Source organism: Cygnus olor, chromosome 9, assembly GCF_009769625.2.
Source record: "Cygnus olor isolate bCygOlo1 chromosome 9, bCygOlo1.pri.v2, whole genome shotgun sequence".
NCBI classification, from domain to species: Eukaryota; Metazoa; Chordata; class Aves; order Anseriformes; family Anatidae; genus Cygnus; species Cygnus olor.
In genome coordinates, this window is record NC_049177.1 from 22,964,537 (window position 1) to 22,988,906 (window position 24,370).

Sequence of the window (24,370 nt, forward strand, 5' to 3'; positions counted from 1 at the left end):
TAAATGAACATGTAATTTATAACTCAGTGACTTTTCCTTGGTTATTCTGTAAGATAAGAGTTATGTGATAAATTAACTGCAAAAAGGAGTGGGAACTTGCTTCATAGTGAGTCATAAGTAAATCACAATGGTATTCAATGTAAAATGTGTTTCATGAGAAAATATGAGTAAGAGCACAAGGTTACATAGAAATTCCATTATAATTTAGCATTTAGTTTACACTTACAGTTAAGACCTGTTTTGCAGCAGAAATATTTGTTAATATACTTGGAATACTCTGTTTCCTAGTACAGGTCTGGAGATCCTTGGCTGGACAGCTGAAGTGAAATCCCTAGTTCAAATAGCATTTATTCTACTAAACGTCTTGTAAGGTTGCCGGCTTTTGTTTGTTTGGCTGGTTGCTTGGTTTTGTTTTGCTTTGCTTTGTTTTCCTTTGCTTTTTCTCCCATATGTTTTCAAATGCAACCATTCATCCTCTGCCACAAAAAACAGCAACAACAACATACAAACAAACAAACAAAAAACCTACTTTAAACATTATTTTAATCTTAAAAAAAAAAAAAAAATCCATGTTCAGGCAACAGCTAGCAGAATGGTGACTGTACCGAGTCCCAGTGCTCTAGGTCTGCCTAGTGCAAGCTGGCAAGATTTTCCCTGGCCTGTACACTAACTAGCAAACATTTTGCTTTCAATGTTATCTCTCTGCCCACTATATACCTCCAGCTTTATCCTATTTGTTGCACAACATTTACTAGAGATAAATATAGTGCAGGTAGACCTTGCATTTGCTTCTGATGATACCCTTCAGAACTGACCTTCAGTTCTCCTGTAATCTCATTGCAGGGTCTTACTTGGGCAGAAGTTACAAAATTGTACTAAATTATACTGAGCTGTGGTGGTCTGGAGATAACAAGAATCTAAATGAGTAAGTGCATCCTACTTCCTTGCAACTTTCTAACAAAAGCTCTCCACCTAGGCTAGAGGGATCTGAATTTGTAGCTATGCAGATGTTTGCTGTTTGGCTGGCATCCACATAAAACTGTGCATGACTTGGAGATGGAAGAAACACTGTTACCTAGCAGGTTTCCCGATTTTATAATTTTCTCTAGATATTAAAGTTTTATTCATTTGGCCCTGGAATTGGTTTAATCACTGATAAAAGTCCTGAGATGCGATGGGCACCATTTACATCAGGCCTCAAACATCAGTCTAAATTTGTGTTGCTGAAAGAAGGGAAGCTGGACCCATGGGTGCAGCTGGTTGCCTCTTGCCATAAGGTTGTCATCTGGATTCCAGGTTTGTAATCAGTCAGAAAAAAAGACTTTTCAGTAGTTCTTGTGATTTTGTTCAAAGAGATGATTCTGAGCTTGTACCAGATTCAAAATACAAAGTTTTGTTTTCAGGCAGGACTAAGGGTGAAATCTACTGTACAGAAGTATGGGGTCAAATCTTGAGGTCACTGTCATTAAGAGCAGAATTTCAGTGATTCTGATTTTGAATAAAGCCTGTAGGTTTTGTCCCATGCTTTTTATAATTCAGCCAGGGCAGATTTCTTCCAACCCTATTCTCACACTGGCAGCTTTTATAATTGAATGTTTTCAGAATTTTAGACTCCCACAAAGCAAAAGGAAGGCTTTTTACAAACAAGTAAGCCTCAAGCAAGGAAACCAGTCAGCCTGGTAAAATCCATGCTGAAGAACACCTTCAGTGCAGATTCATTCAAGGTAACCACTTTCTGCATCCCTTAATGTCCTCAATTAGCATATTGCCTCTTAGAAATGAATATGTATAAAAATATATAATGGGTGTGTGATATTAAAAATGATTCACAGCTCTGTCAATTACATTGAATCAAACATGAATGCTTAAAGAAAAACAGGAAAAACAGAAAAACAAAAAGAAACACAACACTAGCAGAGGTTAGAACACCAGAGGACTCAACCACAAGCACTCATTCAACCTTGACAGCAAGCATTAGGTAGGGCAATGGTCACAACTGGAGCTTAATAGGTAGCTAGCGAGATTTCTGCTGAGGAAGAAAAAGAGAAATTCACAGTAAGAAGGGAAAGTCTTTCATTTTGCACTGATTTTTGTGAGGTAAAATAGTCTATCATTAGAAAGTGACAGGTCATTTGATGTGCTAGCTGGAATTTTTGTTTGCAAGATCTGGCTGCAACCCGAAATGATGCAGGCTCCCGCCAAAACAACTCTTACCATGCTATCTGGATCTTTCCAGCACAAGGTTTTCCATGTTTAAATGCAACATCACGCTGACTTCATTATTAGTTAAATGGCAGAGAAGCATACATCTTTTCCTTGAAAATAATTTTTGAATTAATTGAATCGTTTACAACACTTTCATGTGTCAAATTTAATGAGAAAGGTCTAATTCACCCTAGACACAGTACTATTTATGAACAACACTTTCATGAAAAACAATTTTTCAAAGCAATTGTACCTTTGCATGCTACACTGTTCTGCTTATATTGCAAAAATATTTCTCTCCTTTAGGTTGACTTTATATTAAATATTGAATTTGTTTGTTAATAATACCAAAGCACCCATTCCATCCATAGGTATAATTCAGTTTGCTGTGATTGGTAAATCTATCCTGATAATGTGAGTTATGCCAAATTTCTTGATTTTTTTTGTGTTCCTCTCTGAAAGCAGCATGCAAAGCAGAGAATATATGCAGCTGGTTTGCTTAAACTCACCTCTACTTTGACAATAAATAATGATATTACTTAAGAAGCTGTTCATGAATCCATCAAATTAGCATTATTGAGTACAAGTGTTATGTCTTATAAGTCACTAATTATTAACAAGCTTTTTGCTGATTCATAGTTAAAGATAAGCTTCTCTGTGAAGCCCTTGATTACAGCAAGCAGACGGTGCAATGGTTTGAAAAATATAGATGATTCAGACAGCATATTCAAAAGCATCCATGGCTTAAAAGCTGGATTTGTGAAGTTTTAAAAACACCTAAATTTAATTCTTAGAAATCACTGACACTGTCATTGCTAATGAAAGTATTGAGGTATTTAAATTTTGCTAATAAAGTCCTAAAGACATCTCTTTTTCTTTCTCATAGTGCACAAACGCACCACCAAGCTGTGACATTTCTGAGTTTCTTGGTGTTTATGCTCTGAATGAGTTAACAGATTAGATCTTCTGAATGTTCTGTCTCTGGGTCTCATACAGCAGTATGAGTACAGCTATATTGTTTCAGTTGTATTTGCCACAGACCAAATGAATATCCTTTTAACTCTTTTCAGGATGTCTAAATTGAGATAAAGAAAGTATTTTGGTGTTCATGCAGTTACTGAATGGTCTGGTTGTCATTTCATTTGCAAGAAAAAAAAAAAAAGAAGAATAAAAAAAAAAAGAGAATTAGAACCTGGGTACAATTTTTATATTGGAGTATGCTTTAACTGCTAACACTCCATAAAAAGGCAACGATTATGTTATAGCACTTTATTTCACCCTTAATCTTGTAGTGCTAACCAACTCTGTGCAGAATGAAGTTCTAAAGTTGCACCCAGATAGAAGTATCCGAATGTTAGCAAATTCAGCTATTTTAAAAAGGCTGAAGGAGAAAGAACTGTATTTTGTGCGGCATTTACTCAGCCAGTAGAATTAATTTCTGAAGAAGCCTAGAAACTCAGATATTGGTGCAGACACTGATTTTGTTAAATGAAAGCCCGACCATTAGTAATTTTGTGACCAAGCAAATAGGTTTTGTACAGAACACGCACAGTCAGATCTCTTGCCTTGACCTACTATAAGCATCACCACAAGTTTCCATCACTGCATGAAACCATCACAAAATGTGTGAGATTGTGGGCTTTTTGAAAAGCATGACATTTTAAAATTCTCTTTTCAGAGCTGCTAGGGCATCTTTTTGTTACTTTCTCTTTAGCAATGGAGAATCGAGTTGTTGTAACCACTAACAGAAAGATGTAAAAATAATACATGAATAGTAACACCTTTGAAGAATTCTACCACAGAATTAGAGGCAAGATTCAAGATGGGTATATTAAAATACGAGAGCAGTGCTAGTCAGGATTTCTGAGTCTCATTTCAACTCAAGGCAGTTTGTTAAAACAAAGAGGGATTATGTTTATCTTCCTGTTAATCAGATTAGATGTTTTCCTTTCATTTTCTCCGTTAATCAGTCTTTGATTTCTTCATGGCCAACTTGCAGTGCAGTGGCTTTTAGAGTTAGTAAACAAAGTAATGAATGAAATAAATAAAAGAAACCCTAGGCTGCTGAGATGGGTTATTTCAATATCCCCTTGGATAAGCCTTCTGACTCATTAACAGAGTCTTTGCTGAGCTGCTAGACCTTTTAAATTCAGTGCAGTGCACTTATCTCTGTTCATTTGGAAGGAATAGTGCTTGATTTAGTTATTTCACATGGTAATGTATGTCAGTTGATAATATTCCTTAGCTTACAAAGATTACATATTACTTTGCATTTACATTTGATTTGCTGTCACATATCAACATTCAGGAGCTGGTGGATTAAATATAAATAGAGTGTGCCTGCTTGCTACTCCAATTCCAGGGAGTTAATAGCTAAGGGTGAATTACAGCAATTGAGCCCGAGGAAGGTTACAACGTTTTGTAAAATTTCACAGAGTTTTCCCCATAGGCCCCCAAGCTTTTCAGATAAGTTGGGGAATATATGCAGTCAAATTTTCCAACGTTTGTAAGCAGATCTCACTATGCTTGTACTGCAATCCAGAAACAGGACATCAAGTCTGCTATGTGTAATTGAACCAAGTCTAAATAAAATGCGAGTATTTAGCGATATGATGGTGACAGCCTGTAGCTGACTGACTGGAAATTCAGTTTGGATGCCAGAAAAAATATCTGGTTAAATAGCCAACAGGGAAAATGGTGCATTCTGCCTATCCTTCTCTCAGGAGATGAGTTAGTTTAAAACTAGTTTGTGTCAGTAAGCATACTCTCAAGGGAACCATTGAAAGTGCATTAGACTTGAGCTTAGGTGTTTTTAGCCTGTAGGCATGGATCCAGCTGGAATAAATTGGCATCTGCCCAGAGAGATGGGCAGGTCCATGGCGAACTGCAGCTGCTGAGGATCAAAGCTTGTCGATGGTAAAGTATTAATGCGATGACTGTGCCTTCAGTCATCCCCAGTTAATGCAGCGGCAGCGTGGTTTTATGAGTAACTAGTGCCTTGTAGGAAATAAATGTGCTACCTTATTGCTAACATTTATAATTGTAGGAAAGGGATGAATAGTTGCTGGAGCAGGAAAACATGTGCCCTACATAACATTTAGGGTATTTTCCAACTAAGTTCCAGTAGAAAAGAAAAAGAAAAGGAAAGAAAAGAACATATTCTGAACAGGACTGCTGGCATCCTCTCTGTGGTTGCTCATAATAACAGAGCCTGTATTTCCCACAGTCCTGTGGACTTGCACTGCAGACCAATTTTCACTGGCTGGTTCACAGAGCAGTATTTGCCTATGGGCTCCTTTTAATGTTAGGGAAAGATTGTGTTTACATCATGCTCAATTCAGTAGTGCCAGAGACTGGCCTGCAGAACAGCTGAACTCTAGGATGCACTTTATGGTTGTAGAGCACTGTGATTTTTGTGTTCCCACCCCTCTCCCCCCGAATAATCTCCTGGGCTTATTCTGACATGAGTTATCACTCAGACTTCGGTGGAAATGCCTTAGGACCACACAGCTTAGGCATAGCTGATGACCAGTGAATCTCTGTGGGGCTGTCATTTTAACACTCGTGTAGGCATCCACACAATCTGTACCACCCTATTCAGATTTGTGTCTTTCATGGCATATTGTCGGGGTGTCATCTGAGTGCTAGCAATGCAGTAATACATGTGGCCAACCACTGTACGTTTTTGTTGCACACTAATCTCTCTGCCAAATTGAGTTTAAAATATTGATCTACAACTTTGTGATAGGTTTTCTAGGTGATATCCACTGCTTTCAGGGCTGATTTAGGATATTTTCTTCCAAAGCTGCCATCTTTAGGGATCTCAGAGAAAATCATCTTCACACAATTTTGTCAAACAATTCAGATTCCCTTCTCTCTCTCTCTCTTTTTTTTTTTTTTTTAAGACTCTCAGTTTCATGATTCTTTATTCTTTTTTATGATTATTCTTTTTTGTTAAGTTAAGATGAGGCAGTGCTAGTACCTAGCTGAAATGTTTGATCCTTGGGTGCATTGTTCCAAGACTTGTAAGTGATGGACTCCAACCTCTATAGAAATATCACTGCGAATTACTAAGGGCTGCTGTTTTGGTACATTACGCTTTACGACTTTGGAAGAACTTTAATATCAGAAATACAGAATGCTAACATTAACCCTTCAAAAGGCTATCTGAATGCACCATAAGGACTAACGTCAGCTTCAGTAACTTCAACTGCTATATTTCTGGCAACAAAATTCTGTTCTCCTGAAATGCTTTTTGCCTCAGTTACCAAATTTCTTCAGTTAATCAATCTTATTCACACTGTCATTGCTTGCTTGCTTGCTGTTAGAAGCTGTGGTGGTGTACTCCCCCGTGCCCCCCCCAGCCAGCTCCTTCACTCATAACCCTGCTTGGGTGATAAAGATCAGAGCTGATCGTTTGGCAGCCAGCTGAAAGCATCTGGTTGTGATAGCCAAATTGGGCTCAAGGTGGATTCGGGGGAGATAAATCCAAGGGCTAATAGAGCACGCACCAACCAAACAAGGCAGTACACAAATACGAGTAGTTGTCAATCATCTTACCCCATAAATAGGGGACAGCCCAGAGCCCATTAAGTTCTCTTGTACTATAGTGGGCTGCGTGTCAGGATCTTCCCCTTGAGCAGGGATGTGTCTCAGGGTTACTCCTCGTTATCGAGAGATTCCTCTACCTGTGACAGATACGCAGTAAGTGACTAAAAGCTAGCTTGTTGAAACTGTGCAAGTAATTTGCTATGCATGCTGAAACTTTGTAATTTTAGCTAAGCGATATAAAGGAGTGATTGTGTATATAATCCTTTAGGCACAAACTGTTAAGTCTGGGATTGAGATAGGATACAGTCATATCTAGACTCCTTGGAGTTTGGATGACAAAAGGAACTCTGTTCTGAACCTCATGACTCAGTGTGAGGGTCTCCCTGATGCTTTTAGTCTGACCCTGTCCTCCATGCAGTAAATAATCAAGAGACCTAGCCATCACGAATCTGCTTAATGTTGCATTTACCATTAGAGCTTTATTAAGTCACTGTCTTATTCATGATTAAGCCCTGCTAAATCTCTATTTTCTTCAATAAATATATTGCTGCTTCTCTCTTATGAGTGAAGTGAATAATTCCCTTGTTGACAGAAGCAAATAAGCTGGTCAACAGCAAGTCTTTCCACCTACTATCTAGTCATGATCACTTGACCTGGTAGAAAGGTAACTTTTATTTTATTTTATTTTATTTTATTTTATTTTAATTATTTTTTTTTTCAGTCAGAATAGCATGGTTGGAAATGAGTGGTATAGACCTTGTCCATTCCCATCAAAGCTGATGGAAAGACTCCAGGTATTATGAAAAGGCTTAAGTTCAGTCCAGCAGTGAGCAGTAAATTCATCATGTAGATGTGCTGTAGGCCATTCAGTGACTCATGACACAGTTTGAGACTGCTGGTATGTGTGTTAGCAAACAAACCAAAGAGGAAAGTTATCTTCAACTTCATATTTCTGTCTAACTTCCCAGAGCACTGTACGATAAACAGCATTTACCTCCCTTTATTTATTTATTTTTTTTTTAATGAAGTGATTTTCAAGTAAGGTCAAAACAAATGAATATGGAAATAAATGGGCTCTTTAATTGCAGACAACATCATAGCTTTTGCATAAAATACCTCGGATCATTTGAATTCATCATTTGCAAGAATAAGAGGAATTGTTGTGCACTTAAAGTGTCACTCAGTAAGGCACCACTCACAAAAGGATTAAGTTAGGGCATGAACTGTCTGTATGTACACCAGCCATGCTCCCCTTTGCCCTAAGAAAAGACTACCCTTGAAGGGCAAATTTTGGCCTGCAGGGCACCATGGAGACAGAATTATTCATTTAGTCAATTACTGTAGATTAGCGGATGAGCTCTAACTTCTGGAGATATTATAAAATAGAGTCAGCTTCATAGGAAATTTTCTCATCTGCTTGCCATAAATCTCACCAGGTTGTCTCCTGCCACGTTTCAGATACTATTGGCATATAATAATGGATTTACTGCTTTTAAAACTAAATTGGATCTCCATCACAGGAACAATATACAAGTAGAGAGCAAATGCAGATAGTGCAAAGGTTTCCTCTCTTAAAACCTCTGGTAAGGTCAGTCATTTTTGAAGAGAACTCAAATATCTGAGGAGGGAAAGAGGTAGGGAGGAGGCTGCAAGGAGAGCTTCAGGATATGAGGAGCAGTCAGTGAGTGTACCCATTGACCAGTCACATCAGTTCTTTTTGTCCAATTGCTAATGCACAGAAGCTCTAGGAAAATCTAGAAAGAAAAAAAAAGTGCTCCTTTTTTTTAAAAAAAATATTTATTTTTGATAAATTTGCTAGAAAGCAGCTTTTGGAAAGATATCAGAGAAATGCAGGTGCTGGGGTTATGTTCTGAAAAAAGAACATCCAGTTTTATTTCTGCTTTTCTTTCCTTTTATTAGTAATTTTGTTTGGATATTTTTTTGCATGATACTTTTAATTTGTTGCTTTTTGCTGTCCTTACTTGCACATTTTAAACATATAGTATATTTCTTTGCTGTGTCTCTTATTTTCAGAGTCCAGAGCAAAGAATGCTCCAGTGTTAAAACAAAGGTCTTGCAAAACTGCTGAACATATCCACTGCAAAAAGTTTTCTAAAAATAACTACTCAGTGTTCACAGTCCCGTGTGTTTAGTTGTGGTTCAAAGATGTCAAAGTCAGGTTTTCCCGAGCTGTTCTAAAGTTTTCCTGCATATTGGATCATGGATTATGTATTTTCATACTGGTATGAAAATTTTCAGACTGGGTATGCCTTCTGTCAGAAAGCTATCATGGGAAAAAAAAATAAAAAGTGAAACAACACAAAGTATGGAACATATAACCACTGAGGCAGCGGTGTGCAAAAGCAATTTACTACAAAGTACATTTTACAGTTACACACGGCCAACATTATAACCAAATAAGTAGTTCTTGCAGCATTTTTATAATTGCCCTTGTGCTTGTTTTTCACATCACATGAATCCCTGAGGCTTCTGCCAAGAATCTAGGGTCTTGTTTAAGTTTAATGTATGTTATCACTTGAGGCTAGCTTACAGTGCATCTTATGTAATTATATGCCAAATACTTTTATTTTGATTTTTTTTTTTATCATTATTTAGAGGTGCTCCAGGCCAAGTAGCATGTCCTTGTGAAAATTTAGCAGCTACCGAAGCAATGACTATAATGATTGTACTTTGCATAACACCAACAGTCAAAACCTTAAAAAGCTAAATAATACAAAACATTAGTGGCTGGTCTTTTTTTATGCATCTCAACTACTTTAGCAGACGTAATATTATTAGCTTCTTCTGTTCACAATAAAGTAGATATGCAATCAGTAGGGATAAGAGACAGATTTACAGAATATGAAAATGGCCTGTAAAAGATTATTCACAACAGCAATTAACAATTGCTGAAATTTGGAGCAGGAGAAGTGTTTTGTAAACAGGAAAAAACATGGTTTATTTCTAGAACTTAATTGAGGCAAAGTACTTTTTTCTAAATGCCAATGCTGTATACCACTTTGCGGGTGGAATCACGTCTGTGACAGGTGGTTGGTGAAAATGACTGGAACAGCTTGCTGCTCATAGCCGAAGGAGTTTTCCTGATATTTCAAGTGCTGGGGATCTGTGTTGCGTAAAGGATTTATAACTGGCAGGTTTTAGGAACAACTGAGTGCAAACTGGTTCAGCATGGCAAAGCCTTATCTATGCCACACTTCCAGCTGGCTGTAAACCATTTAAATCAGTTATGTGACTGGCTGCTTTGGTAATTGTGCTTTGTTTTCTTTTTTTTTCTCTTGTTTTGGCAAATGCCTCTGATTCAACCAAAGTCTGTTTTGTTCATGCTTTGGGTTTGCTAACTTAGTTCCAATTGGTTAAGCCTGTGCCATCAGGTTACTGGGAACTGCTAAGAATGATATTTGGTCTACAGAAGTTTCAATGAGAGGATGATGATGACAATCTCCCTGAATACCCAAGCTACACTTAGAAATCTGAGGCTGCTTTACAAGCTTTTTTTGGTTAAATCTCAAAGAATTCCTAAAATGTCTTCATATGACATCCTATTCTCATAAAGAAAGAGAGATTATATAGAGAGAGACCATGCTGTCAAGATGTCAAGTTGATCTTGAATCAGGAACAGAATCTTATGTCTTCTGTTACTCATTATAATTATTCCATTATTTTATTATGTTTTCTGCATCACAATTATGAAATCACTACCTGAAATGAAACAGAAATTGAAGGCTAGATTCTCACTTGACATAAAAAAAAAAAAAAAAATCAATGTCAGAAGCCATGAGTAAGGCTGAAGTTGGAGAGACCAGAGTGATTGACATTGTTTTTTGACTCTTTTCTTAAAGTTATATGTTACAGTTCATATGGATTGATTGTCTGTTCTCAGTGATATTTAAAACAAAAACTGTAGTCATTAGAGTGGGCTTTCTTTTTTTGTTCCTTTTATTTTGGAAACAAATTGAAGGATCTGTAGAATGATGTGATAAATCAGTCAATTTACATTTGGCAGAATAAAATTAACATTGCCATTACTTCATAATAGGGCATGGCTATGATTATGGAATTGATTTCAGAATAAGGCTGATACGTTACAATTTTGTCAATATTGAATTTTAAACAAAATAATGAATTGCTGATCAATGCAGTTGAAGAAGCAACTTAGAAAAAAAAAACCACCATTGTTCACTTTTTAAATTGTGTTATTTTACTGGGCCTACATATGAGGAAGTTCCTATAAATAAAATTACATTTAAACCATGGATACTTGTGTAATTCAAATTTCTGTTTCTTCTGGTAGAGAAATCATACCACCAGAGATACCTCCATTATGTCTGATCTCAGATATTTGTGTAACTGAGCAGATAACAGCTAGTGTATGCACTTCTTTTCCCTAGGAAATCTCTGTAATAATAGAAATAGAGAAAATGTTAAATTGGACTCAACCTGACCCTAGGCTGGGAAAAGAGGTCTCTTATCCTCTGTGTAACTTACTGGGCATCCTTCTCACAAATCATCACCATCCAGAAGAGAAATAGTAATTTGTTAATGTAACAACACCACATTCTGATGATCAGCATCCTTATTTCATAGCAAAAGAGAACAGAAGTTACCTCTTTTAGAGTGAGAAGGATTTACAACTGAAAATGAATATTTGTAAAACATTGCTTTTCACATATTTTCTTTCAGCTACTGTTTTCACAACTCCTGTAATAATAAATAAAAACAAAAGAAAATAAAACATAAATGACAACCAAATGGCAGCTTGCTAAATTTCCAGTGAATTGAAATGAAATCAATTGCTAAATCAAACTAAATTCATTTGGATGTAACTTTGAGAAGTGCTTATAATCTTTCCCTTTACCTAAAATATTCTCTTTAATACGGACAGGATAATAATTATTAGTCGTGTCTCTAATGAATCCCCAGAATGAAACACTGCTCCAAAGTGAACACAATATTTTCAGTCTCTTGGAAGAAATGTTGAATAGGATGAAAAAGGCTTTTTGCTCATGCTGTGCAGTTTCATTAATGTAAGTGGGAGTCCCAGAGATGTTCACTGACAACTGTTGGAATGCTGTCTTGGGAAATACTGGCACTCCTCAGAGAAGGGATGTGAAAATCCTCTGCTTGGGCAACTTTCTATAACCAATGGGTTATTCCACAAGCATTCTTCTGAAATCAGTTGAGGCATTCAACGCATGTGAAAATAGACATGCCACCATCCTTTGTCAAATGTTCTTGAACTCTATCCAGCAAGAAGGCTTACCAAAATGAGGCACTGCTCTGTGACTAGAAAGTGCAAACAGAGAACCAGATGTTTGTTTAGTTTGAATTTATTCGTTTGTCATCAATTCTACCTTTTGTACAGGAGCTGTTGAAGTACAAAATCTCTGTGTAACCAATTAAAACAGTACCATGCTAACAAATGTTACCCTTTGGGTAACTCTCCAGTAGAGGTTGTTTCTTCATTAAATTACTCCAGGAAAGTCAAATATATATTTCAGCAAGATGAAAGAATGCAAATATCAGGAGAGAGATTTCTTTAAGATTTTAGCCAGGGCTTTAGAAATTCCACTCTCCTAGCCCCTCGGAGTCATGCTTGGCGCTATGCCTGTCGCTTGCTGTGCTTTTCACTACAGGAAATCCTGACTTTCAGCATCATGGGGATTAGACTATTAAAAGTGTCCTTTAATAGCAGATTCAGGAATTATACAGTCTGGGACTTGAGGTCATTCTAATTCTGCAAAGACCTCCTAATGAAACATTTTGCTACACCTTTGTCATCCAGGTTATGCAAAGTACTAGTTTTGCATTTTTTTCTTCACAATGTTTTTATCCTATGCTACCTGTTCAAATTTTAACTAGCACATGTTTGGGAAGGAAAGGGACTAGAAATTGCTGGTGTGCTTTTCTCCAACTCTTTTGTCAACAGTTGTACTCTGCACACTGAGGCCACACAGTTCTCTGATACTGCATCACAGAGGAATTGGCCAGAGATATGTGCTTTGGTGCAGTCAGAAAAGCGCATTTGAATTTCACCTCTGTTGTGCAACATGGAGTGAGAGACACACTGAGACAGGACATTTTTTCTGACTGTTATTCCTTGAGGCTGAAGGTTCAGATCGGCAGGATTAGCCTGTTTATTTTTGAACTTATTGGTTCCAAACCTGAAGCACACGCAGACACAAAAAAAGGGGAAATATTGATAGGATAATATTCAGGATTTGTAACATTTTTTTTTTTTCTGAGGAACAGAAAACTATTTAGGAATGCTTTCTTACAAAGCAATGATCTTGTATATGGCAAATGGGCCATTCTCTTTTGTTGTACATATCATCTGAAAGCCTGATACCTACATGAGCCAAGCAAAGACTTGTAGATAGGGACACTTTTTATTCCAGTTCAGGTAAATAATTCTTTTAGTTGCTAAATATTTTTCACACTAGTAGAGATGTCCAATGTTACTGAGCTGTAGTGAATTATAGCAGGAATTTTATAAACTGTAGCCTCTATCAAATGAGAAACTTAATGTATGCTTCACCACTAAAGGTTTCCTCCAGTGGTTGAAGCAGCATTTCAGGAGCCTCCAGTGAAACAGAGTAACATATTTTTCCTCAACAAGTCATCAAAACCAGAGAGCTTACAATCTTTATCAGCAAATTATTTGCATTTCTTTTACTGCAGAATCAGAGACAGGAAAAAGAGACAGAATGAAACAAACAAACAAAAAAAGATGTAGAGCTGTTTGGCAGAGGTTCTAAAACAAAGACTCGAGTGTATTTATGGTTATAATTTTGCACAGACCACTTGGTGCTCTAACACTGTGCTGCTGATCACAACATAAATCACACTTTTAACCTTTGCAATTCATCAGTAATTACAATATCAAAAATAATTCAGCACTGACACTATTGGTTTACAGGTAAGTGAAACAAGAATGGAGGAGACTTAGTAATGGATTAGCTGGCCTGTCAACAGAGGCAGAAAGATTCATGTTGTCTTCTCTATGTTTCTATCACATGCACAGAGCTATAAATAACAGTAACAGCTAATCAGACACAGGAAAGATATATACTGTTATTGAAACTCAGTTATTTGTACCATCTAAGCTTTAAAAATTTAACCAGTAAAAGGGAGTCTTTTTTTTTTTTTTTTTTTTTTTTTAATGCATTTTACTGCTTCTTTTGCATAACCTTATCTATTTAAATGATTTTCTATTGAACCTTATTTTCTTTTTCTTTTTTCACGGTATAATATATTTTTTAATAAATGTTTTTGCAATTCTGGAGCAATGTTTTTAGGAAAATAATATTCAACTAAGCAAGGCGTTTTATGTTTGTTTGCTTATGTTTTTCTTTGAACATTGTAAGACTAGAATTTGCTTTATTTTCCTGCTAAATGTGAAAATACAGGATTGTCTGCCCAGCTGTTGCATTTCTTAGTCTTACGTTGTTCACTCTAACACTGGAATTTTGAGAAATGTCTGATCATTAAGAGTTTCAAGTTTACAGCAGCACCTGAATGCTGCTTTCCATTCTGAACCCAACAATTCAATGGGATGAACAAGCAACTAAATCTACATTGAGGTGGTGGTGTCAGTGATGGAACAGGCAAAGTCTGACAAATCTCTTTCCTTGCAGATATTCAAAATACTACTGGATGTGACCATGAGTAACCTGATTTAACTTCGGCATTAGCCTTGGTTTGAGTGAGAGAATGGAGCAGAGCCAATGACCCCCAGAAGTCCATTCCCACTTGAATTATGCTATGATTCTATATGGAGACCTCTATCTCTTGGTAAGCATTTTCTAATTATCTTCTAAATCTATTTTCCTCTCCTTTTATCCTAAACCTGGCTTAGGTTCTGTTAGATTGCTTCTAACAGAAGCACAAATGCTCTTGAAGGCTCTACTAGAATACAAAGCCATCAATATTCAGTTTTATTTTTTCTTGTGCTTATTCATTCTGTTGACTGAATTTTTTCCATCACACTAAATCGCTATATGGAGCTACTAATTCAATGTTGATAATAATAATAATTTCCCTTGTGCTAAACTTTATATCCAGAATATTGACACATCCATTCTATTAAGTTTGTGATTTGTGGTGTAATGTCAGTATGCTGCAATGAAAAACACAATGACAAATCGCTCTGTGTTGATATGTCTGTGAGCAAGTCTTCTTCCCTCTCCTTCTTGTTCCCAGTTGTTATAATGGTTCCTGAGTAAATGCTAAAACTGTTTATTAGCACACTGACACATATCTTTCAAAACAGCCTAAGATCTTTAGAGAAACAGACATGATTGGAAAGGTGCCAGTCCTGGTCGTGGAATACTTGGCTGCATTTGTGAGATTACAGAGCATAACCCAAACCAGCCTATGATTCTATGGTATAATTTTGAAGGCAAAGTATGTTACTGTATCGTAGACTACTCTGATATTAGGATAGAAGCATGAGGTCTAAAACTCTTCTTTTAATTTCAGTTGAAATTATTTACTATCAAATCTCCATCCTCATTCAGGGATTTAAATATAAAAATACAAAATGTTCAGCAATGATGGATAGAATGACATTCCAACCATATTTTTTTTTGTGTATACTGAATGTACTCTACAGATGCCTGCTGACATCTGTAGGAGAGGTGAAATCACAGGTACAGATCACGGTCTTTGTGAAAAGAGAAATGGCAATACAACAGAGTGCTTGGGCATGTAGAGACTACTGCTTCCTTGTACTTATAGCTGAAAAATCTAACTGAAATGGACTTTCAGAAAGGTCCTAAACTGTGTTTTTTAACTTTCAGTCCTCTTTGCACAAATTACTGCTTATGATAGGCTTCATTACTTTCTTGAAATCTGGCCATAATCAGTAGTAGAGAAAGAAGGAGTGCTTTTGATTATTTCTTTGAAGAAACACTGCATACTCACCTCACCAAACAGTAATTGTACATCACTTTTCTCTGACATGTTCTAAAAAAAAAAAAAAAAAAGCATCAGAGAGTAAGGTAAAGAGACTAATCTTGTTGAAACATTACATTCAAGCTAATGGCTTACGTTAGAGGAAGACCATACTTTAGGCTCAGAAAAACAATTTAGTCCGTGACTGGTATACAAGAGCTGGATCATGGAAATCTGAGTTCACAATCTCCTACAATGCTTTGTGAGGGCGGTTTGGACTTCAGGTAAACAAGGACAGTCTAAGCCATATCCCATATTTAGGTATCACAATGCCTAACATGATAGATCTTAGGTAGGACCTACAGGTGCAGTACAAACAGGAGTGCAGCTCAATACCAGAACTCTTAACTTACAGTACTCTTTTATGTAAAAAGAGGCCAAAAATAAACCCATAATGCATTCTGAGTATTCATGGCATGGTATAGGTACTGTACTGTAAGAAATCTGCAGAGCTAGGACAGCTGTCAGTTGTAAAGTTCCTCTCTTTTTTTTTTTTTGTTGTTTGTTTTTCAAATCTTCACTAAAGAAGGCAAAAATGCTGATTCTTCTGGAATGCCTGCAGTGTTAGCCACTTCATATTGTTCAGTAGCAAGATTACCAACTCCTACAGCTCTTGCTTTTTAAAAAGACGCTGAAATAATGTCTACTCCAAAAGACCAGACCATAAATACCAATGCGTTAGATAAAGTCAATGCATCATTTCCTGTCATGTCCTACAGCATTTGCAGGTTTGGCTGGAAACAGTTTAGATGGCAATTTCAGGCTCTCAGCTCTAAAGCAGAGGTGTAGATCTTGTCAAGGCATTGAAAAGGAGGAAGAAGTTGCTGAACATACAAGAAAAGGATGGTTTATGTTTGTGTAGTCTCTGTTCTATTATTTCCCTTCTACTTGCAATTGTAGTTTTACATTTACATTTACATTTACATTACAATTGTAGGTTTTTAATTGTAGTTTTTAACTGTTTCTCTTGCTACCTGAAAAGGTAATATTTTTGCTTCATCTTGAGATCAGCCCTCAAGAGCACATCATTAATGTTTTCCTTTCCTGGCCACCGTTTTACCGTTTACTGGTTCTGGGTTCTGTCATGGTGCATCTCTCCGTAGGCACCACCGCTCTAAAGAAGCGGATAGCTCAACATTGCCTTTTAGTTGGGTAACTCCTTTGCACCCCTTGTGCTCCACTCATTACAACTTCTATCCAGAAGCCCATGAGCAGCTCCTCTGAGCTGCTGTCCTGGAAGGGCCACTGTTCTGCTGGCTGCACCGATGGCAGGTAGCTGCTACTCACTGCTTCTCTGGGCTGCACAGATGTGACTGCAGTATGCTTCTAGTGTGAAAGGCAACTCCTTGGTAGCTCCTCTGCCACACAACTGGCAAAATGGGGCTGTTTTGGAAGAAAGTGGGAGAGTACTGCAGTCCCCGAGCCTGTGTGCCAGCTATACTTGCCGGGGAGATCACTCTGAACAGCACATAGTATCTCCTGAACAGTGACAGTAAACGTTAAACTATAATAAGGAAAATTTTGATAGCTTACACTATTCTTTAGCCTGTTGTTGATTGTTATTGAAAGAATATTGTGTTAAATGCAATGGAAAAGTCAGCTTCCATGTTACCTAGCATGTTATCAGCTATCACTACCCTATCTTGTAAAACATTAAATCAATTGTGAAAGGTGTGAGATTAATAAGAGGTATTTTAATCTCTTCTTCATTTATTGCAGCACAAACAGTATGATGTGCAAGGGTGAATGAGGGGAGGAAACAGGAGCTGTTCTCTTTTTCTTGAGCTGCCTGCTAAATCTATCACTCCCTGAAAGGAAGCTTCAGCAGTGTCAATGGTAGTTAAGAACTTGACAGATTCAAATAAGTCACAGGCCACATGTGCATCAACGTACCTCTTAGAAATTAGCTTCAAATGAGTGCCAGCTCCAACGGTTTTAATGAGTTCACACTGAAAAGCACCCCCAAAGTTCATTGCCAGCAGAAATCGAAGGTGGTCCTGCAGCAGTGTGCCAGCAGCCTACACGGCACTGTGTGTGCTGGTGCATTTTTATGGTCCACACAGAAGTATTAACACAATCTCTTTCACCTTTTACTCTGTAAAACATATTTTTTTTGGATCTCAAATCAACTTGTTCAAAGCTCTCTGCCTGGGTTTTAACTATTCCGAGTAGCAAATTTCTCATATTCTATTTCTGAGGCTTTGCCTGATCAAAATCTGTTTGAAACAGTCCTGCTGGTCATCCTACACTTTTCTACTGTGAATTATTAATTTCACTTAGGGAAGGAGCAGTTTGGTTGCAGACTTGGTTGAAGGTGGAGGGGTTATTCATACAAACAGGATAAGCAGCTCAGAGCCCTAAAACTGAGAAGTAATCACCGTGCTACCACGTATGTCCTAGGACTGATGTTTTTACAAAGTTGTGCAGCAGTAAGAGAACTTCTTTAGCAATCCTTTTATAATCATCTGCTGTCATGGCAGGGAGCCTTTCTCAGGCCCTTCAAAAGTAGTAAAACTTCTTTCTCTGCCTCATCTCCATCTTTAGTTCTCTCTCTTTCCAGGTCTTTCCATGCCAGACAATCACGCCATTAAGACGAAGTGCTCTCTTCCCATAGACAGTAGCTTGCAAAAAGAAAAAAAAAAAAAAAAAAGGAAAGAAAGAAAAGAAAAAAAGAAGGGAATATTTCTTTGCAAAGGGCAGATGTCTTTTTCAAAGAAGAAAATGTTGCCAGATGAGCTTAACAACATTATTAATCAATCTGAGGAGACATTTTTCTTATCTTTCTTTCCTTTCTAAGAGGAGTCTTTAGAAACAAATGATCCAGGCAGAGGAACAAATACAAACCCCTGCAGCCTCAGGTGGGGGGTAACTTCTCCTCTTCATTAAGGTAGTCTTCACTTCTGTCTTCAGTGGAAAATTTAGGGCAAGATATACATACCTTCTGTTTAAGTTTGTACCAAAATGTGGGCTTTGAGTGTTTATGGGTTTTATTGTTTAACAAAAGTCTCTCTGTTATTTGAGGAGCTCCACTCAGCATCATAGTAATAATAATTGTTTTTAAGTGTTTGTTTGCACCTGTCCAGATCCTTGACTGAAGAGCATCACTATCACAAGATTCTACAAATGGCAGAGTTTTCACTACATAAGGGGGCAAATGCCTGTTCTGTGATTTTATTCTTTACAGGGAGTTGCTTAACTATTGGGAATTGTAGATTATAGATAAGTATATATTGGTATGTCAAAGCATTTTACAGACTCTATAAAATAGGGAGTTAACACTCTATTGATGCTTATTTTAGGCGGACAGAAAAGTTGAATGATTCACTCAGATTCCAAAGGCAAAGAAGGAGACTTTCTCTCCTGTATGGTCATTCTTTTGTTCCTATGCACGTGTCCTCAGGAGGTGTATACTTGCAAAGTTTTTCAGTATGAATAGAAAATGCTTTCATTATTATGGGATTTTTCAATTTCTTTGTACTGTATTAACGAAAACTCCCACTGTTGCCAGGAAGACCCTCTATTTATGGAAATAGATGCAGGATTTTATATCTAAGACCCACTTCCGGGGATAGTTAAAATATCTGGATAAACACAATAAAAATTCAGAGTAAAAAAAAACACACACACAAAAAATAAACAACCCTGAAATTTGCTTCAGAAATGGGAAATAAGTGGGGAGAAAAACAGTTCTGAAACAAACAAAAAAACTTAAGCAGACTTTTTCAGAAAGATGACTCTTCCATAAGACATGAATTTGTCCACAATCTTATTTTCTGATTCTATAAAGTAGAAAATATAATTATTCCAAGAAAGTCAATTCCACTTACTTCAAATGTAAATATAGCACAAATAAGTGAATATAACACACATTGATATTTACATATGAATATGTATAATTATATGTAAAGTCATTAGAAACTATTGAGTGAGGTGATGAAGAAGGAAACTTTTGTGCACAGTAAAGACTGTTAATTTCTACTATAACTGTTATTGAAATGTTCCAGTGGTGCTAGTAAAACAAATTTAAAATGTTATGCTTTCTATTTTGTTTTCATATTGTTTATAAACGTTACCGATATCATCAAGGACTCTGCTCCTAGCTTATGGTTTGTCTGAGTATGTCACATTTGAAAGTGAGGCTGGCAGTTAATAACTATATGGAAAGGCTCTCATTGACATCATTATCATTGAGAACAATGAATAATTGAGAATCTGAATGTGTTAATTTCTGTCTTCTCTCACCTGTTGTGTTTATCAGTGTAAGTAGCTCTGTCTCAGCAGTTCCTAAGAAGTTACATAAGCTGGGCAGTAAGGGAATAATGTATTATTTTTAAGCAGTATAAGAAGGAACATAGGATCATGAATTTCCATCCAAACCTATTTTTATTTTATTTTTTTTGAGTTTTGCTCTCCCTGAATAAGGCTGCTAGATAATGCAAATAGTTGGGAAAAGCTTTTTGTTTCTTGTGGCCCTGCTGCCCTCAGAAATCCTGTTGAGGAGTCACTACCTCTGGTCCTGTTTGCTGCTGCCCTTGGTAACAAGAGAGCAAAGACTTCCAGAAAAAAAGCTAAATCAATAGGAAGTTTATCTGATTTTCGGTAAGATGCCTGCCACTGGACATGCATTCATTGTCTACTCTGTCCTCCTTTCTGATCAGTTAAATTAATGGTTGAGAATCTGAACTTACTAAAAAAAAAAAAAAAAACACAACAACAAAAAAACCCCACCACCACTACCACCACCAAAAACAAACAAACAAACAAACAAACAAACAAACAAAACAACCACCAACAATACAACAACAACAACAAAACCCACAGATTTTGTACTGGAGAAGCTAATATATGAGACATATTGCTGGCACAGGGTAGGAAAAGGGAGGGTGTTTAGAAAGATCTGGAGAGTTCAGAACATTGGATTAAGTCCAGGAATTTGTGGTTGAAAGTGGATAAATGCAAGGCATTTCTCTCAAGGGGTAGAAAAGAAGAATAACAAGCAGAAATAAAATACAGGAGAGCAGGACAGAGAGCAGCAATGCAGAAAGGAATCCAAGAGACAGCAGGTAACAAATTAAATATAAGTGAAATGTGAGGCTATTAGGGGAAAATGCCACAGCTATTTTGGAGTGCATTCCTCATGAGGAGAGAAAAGCAATAATTCACATTCCCATAGCCTTTCTGTGATTATAACTAGACTATTGTGTTCATTGGGGGAGAACCACAAGGAATTAATGATGCTGATAAACTGGAGGTGTCCAAGTAAGAGGTACCTGTATACTTTCTCTGTTAACAGGGTCCTTGGAAGTCACTGTGGTTTACCAGTGATCTATGATGGCCCAAAGAGACTTAAAAGGATGCTGCGATGCCAGGGAGACTTTTGAGAGGGAAGATTCATTTAGCATCTGGACAGGTATATGATAAAGACCTTTTGCATTGCTGTGTTGTGGCAGTAATTGACTCTTAAATTTGAGAGGCTATGGAACAACTGTCCTCCTTGCTGATGAAGAAGTATGTGACCAAAAGAATCAAGATGGAGATGAATATTTGTGCAAGTAAGTGACATTTTGTGCATTCATTGCACCCGATTTTCTCTCTTCCCCCCAAATTCACAGAATTTGAAGGGTACTCTGCCATATCCAGTGAAGCTATCAAAACAGGTTTGTGTTAATCAGGAATTTAAAACAAATATTTCATTTTCAGTGTGAATTATATCATGCTGTGTTAATACACATGGAAGCTTTCAAGTTAGAGAAATGGAAGGTAATTTTAGGATTTTCTATAGTTCTCTGATGTTTATCAAGGGTGGTTCAACCAGTTAGACAGATCTGTACTCTAGAATCTGCACTATTTCCTGACACTTCAGACTATTTTCTAGTGTAATTAACATTTTCATCTCAAATACTTCTAAAAGATTTCATAAATAGTTAATGGATGTCAACAAAGTGTTAATTGCTGCAGAGTCATGAGGGTTTTAAAGGTCGTGAAGGTTTAAAAATAACATATAGTCTCTGGCTTGAAATAAGCATTCTTTAAAAATCATAGCATCATAGAATATTCTGTGTTAGAAGGGACCCACAAGGATCATTGAGCCCAGCTCCTGGGGGAGTAGGATTACTTGTAATTTATTTCAGTAAAAAAAATGTGTTAAAAAACTTTCTTGCTCTTAACTACACATTTAGAAATGGCAAACTCTAGTTACATTTTCCATGTTATTTCTCCATATTCTTTGAGACTGACCTCCTTTGTTTGATTTTATGTCTATGCCTCTCCTCTTACCAATATTCCAAAAAAAAAAGAGCAAGAGATGAAAATAAATAAATAAATATCTTTGTATCAGTAAAAGGTGAAAGGCTCTAAATCTTTCAGTCTCATTAGAAGTGACATTGTAGACAAGCCACAACCATTTTCTGGTTAAGAGTTGTAATTTTTAAAGACATTGCACTGATAGGAACAGTTAGTGACTCCACTTTGTTCAGATATCTCAATATATTTCTGAATTCAGGTTAATAATTATACTGGAAAATGCAATAACATTCTGTTCTATGATAGATTATACCACTATGGGTTATAAATTCAATGTTTTCAAATGACATTCATTTTTTACACTCCTTTGAAGAGGAAGAGGTTGAAAACATCCTTTTTTTTTTTCTTTTTTTTTTTTTTCCCTCTTTCTTAGGTCTTAGTCCTTGAGGCAAAATATTTTTAAAATTCTCTTGTAGATACTTCCTAAAATCATCTCTCATATTTGTTTTCTATCTGAATCATACTTTTATTACCATGAAATAAATAAATACATTTGTAATATGTGTATAACTCTACACTGTGAAGTATTTCTTACAGGCTACAAGACTTTGATTGGGGATGCCTAAATTTTTATAGATTTTCACTGGCATTACATTATAATATCATATTCTTTTCTCATGCTTGTTTTTTTAGGGTTTGTTTAATGAACATTAATTCTAGATTATTTTGTTCTGGGCATAAGCGAGACAAAACTTTTTACCAGAGCAGTTAATTCTTCATCATTCATTCCAAAGAACAGTAATATAATAAATTAGTGCAAGAGATTATGGGCCTTTGTGACTATATGCATATGGGAGAGGGAAGAATCTTTGCTTTTCTTCTGACCAAAGCTTAGTTTCACTGTTTCTAAATCTAAATCTATCCTCTTTCTAAGACCATTCCCCCTTGTCCTATCATTATCTACCTGAGTAAAGGATGCTCTCCATCCTTTTGTAAGACCCCTTTAAGTACTGAAAGGCTGCAGTAAGGTTTCCCTGGAACCTTCTCTTCTCCAGGCTGAACATCCCCAACTCTCTCAGCTTTTCTTCATAGGAGAGGTGCTCCAGCCCTCTGATAATCTTTGTAGCCCTCCTCTGGACTCGCTCTACTAGACCCACATTTTTCTTGTGCTGGGGGCCCCAAACCTCAATGCAATACTCCAAGTGGGGCCTCACGAGGGCAGGGTGGAGGGGAACAATCACCTCCCTCGACCTGCTGGTCACACCTCTTTTGATGCAGCCCAAGACGCATGTGGCCTTCTGGGCTGCAAGCACGCAATACCTCTACATTATATCGTTTTTCACTGATCTTTCCACTGTTTTTTTCATGATCTCTTTCTCCAGAATTTCCATTGGTTTTGGTAGGCATTGAATCAGCTTCTTACTGTTTTCCTTGTATGCTGATTCTTTAGAGTGAACATGTTGAGTCAGGAGCAGGGGTCTGATATTGATGGAACATCACACCCACTGCCTTCATCTTTATTCTTCACTTAATGTCTTCCTAATAGCTTTTTTTCTCTTACATTTCCTCTTAGACACCCAATTTTAAATAAAAATAAATAATACAGAGCCCTAAGTAGTCCCTATTGGAAGAAATTTCTGACTAACATTTGTTCTTATTCAGGAGACGTTTGCTTCATAAAATTGGTTGACATTTAAAATTCAATCAGTCATAATCTTACCTCAAATTCTGTGCTAGCAGAATCAAGAGCAGGCAGTGTACAATAGTTCATAATCATAAAACAATTAGGAATAATAGCTCCTTTAGGTAATAATACTGTTACATTAAATGAGGCTTTACATTAATTTTCTCAGATGTTTCTGATCAACAACTTTATATCATATTTCAAGTCACATTTTAAGACCTTTTCATCTCAAATTTTGCATGTTAGGAATAGGTTATTTAACATACAGAGAATGAGCAGTTTCTAATTTCTGGACTGTTTTTTATTCATGTTATTCACTTACCTGAGTCTTTTTTTTTTTTTTTTTTGGTGAGAAAACATTCCGACTGATTGGAAAGAACTGCCATGATGTGAAATACTCTGACAATGAAGGAAAGTAAGAAAGGAGTCAGTGACTTATTGTTCAATTTTGAAAGTGGCTCTGTATTTGTGAATGGGCAGAGAACTGTTACAGAGTACTAGGAAAATGGAAGTATGTCTGAACCAGATCACCTCTGTAAGAGAAACTTGATCAATTGGTTGCTTGATCAATGCCAGGAATTTTTTTTCTTTTGATTTTTTTTTTCAATAGCTAGTACACACACAAAGCAACCAGGATATCTCATTAAATGATGCATCTTTAAAAAGTAGAAGGTGCACACTGAAACCATCTTGAATGTTTTTTCAACCATCTAT

General features: G+C 36.7%; 1 long non-coding RNA gene across 2 annotated transcripts in view; it reads left to right on the plus strand.

Moving 5' to 3' along the window:
* Positions 1-723: 723 nt before the first annotated feature.
* Positions 724-24,370, plus strand: part of LOC121074749 — a 42,331-nt gene continuing 18,684 nt past the window's right edge. Inside the window, exons 1-3 of one of the 2 annotated variants that reach the window (XR_005822524.1) lie at positions 724-925; positions 14,412-14,568; positions 21,023-21,139. This is a non-coding gene — a long non-coding RNA (uncharacterized LOC121074749). Of the gene's footprint in view, positions 926-6,825; positions 6,910-14,411; positions 14,569-21,022; positions 21,140-24,370 lie in introns of those variants that run through there. The other variant, XR_005822523.1, reaches the window with a different exon arrangement.